General features: G+C 41.7%; 1 non-coding gene across 1 annotated transcript; it reads right to left on the bottom strand.

The window, feature by feature from the left end:
• Positions 1 to 251: 251 nt before the first annotated feature.
• Positions 252 to 359, bottom strand: LOC130937876 (small nucleolar RNA R71). The gene has a single exon (XR_009069069.1). It is a non-coding gene; the product is annotated as a small nucleolar RNA R71 (small nucleolar RNA).
• Between the last annotated feature and the right edge of the window lie 851 nt (positions 360 to 1,210).

Genomic DNA, 1,210 nt, shown 5'->3' with positions numbered 1-1,210 from the left:
AGAATAATTGCTCATTTGGAGGAGGTGCTCAAGAAGATCCTAATCAACAGTTAACCACCTTCCTGAGGATTTGTGACACAGTGAAGTCCAATAGAGTCCATCCAGATGTCTATAGGTTGCTCTTATTCCCTTTTTCACTCAGGGACAAGGCATCCAAATGGCTTGAATCCTTCCCAAAGGAGAGCTTAACTAATTGGGAAGAAGTGGTGAACAAGTTTTTGGCAAGATTTTACCCTCCTCAAAGGATCAATAGGCTAAGAACTGAGGTGCAAACTTTTAGACAACAAGATGGTGAGACACTTTATGAAGCATGGGAGAGATTCAAAGACCTAACAAGGAGATGCCCACCAGAGATGTTTAATGAGTGGGTTCAACTTCACATCTTCTATGAAGGTCTTTCCTATGAGTCAAAGAAGGCTGTTGATCATTCATCAGGAGGCTCTCTAAACAAGAAGAAAACCATTAAAGAAGCCATAGATGTCATTGAAACAGTTGCTGAAAATGACTACTTCTATGCCTCCGAAAGAAGTAACACCAGAGGAGTAATGGAGCTGAACCACATGGATGCATTGTTAGCTCAAAACAAGATGATCACCAAGCAGCTAGCAGATCTTACCAAGAAGGTGGAGGAGAACCAAGTTGTAGCAGCCATCACCTCATCATCAGCTCAAGAAGGAGTAAACATAGGAGAAGAAGGTGACTGGGAGCAAGCCAACTATGTTGGAAATTCACCTAGACAAGTCCATGATCCATACTCCAAAACTTACAACTCTGGATGGAGAAATCACCCGAACTTTGGATGGGAAAACCAACAAGACCAAGGGCAAGATCAGAGATGCCATAACCTCAACTCCAACAACAATGCAACTCATTAAAACACCTCACAGAGATATTACCAACATCCATCTAACCAATCTTCTCAACCACCTAATCTCAACCCACCGTCAATAACTGAAGATAGGCTCTCAAGGATTGAGGGTCTACTTGAAATTCTATGCAAGGAAATTCAAGATAGTAAAGCTTTCCGGGAAGAAGTACAATCCAACATGCAGAATCAAGATGCTGCCATCAAGAAACTAGAAACACAAATTGAATTCTTATTCAAGCAAGTCCCTGGACACAACAATTGCAGCAATATTAACTCAATACCAAAGGAGGAATGTCAAGCTATCACCCTAAGAAGTGGGAAGGAATTGAAGGAGACCCACAA

The sequence above is a fragment of the Arachis stenosperma genome, chromosome 6, assembly GCF_014773155.1.
Source record: "Arachis stenosperma cultivar V10309 chromosome 6, arast.V10309.gnm1.PFL2, whole genome shotgun sequence".
Classification (NCBI taxonomy): domain Eukaryota; kingdom Viridiplantae; phylum Streptophyta; class Magnoliopsida; order Fabales; family Fabaceae; genus Arachis; species Arachis stenosperma.
This window is presented reverse-complemented; position numbering and strand designations above follow the sequence as displayed.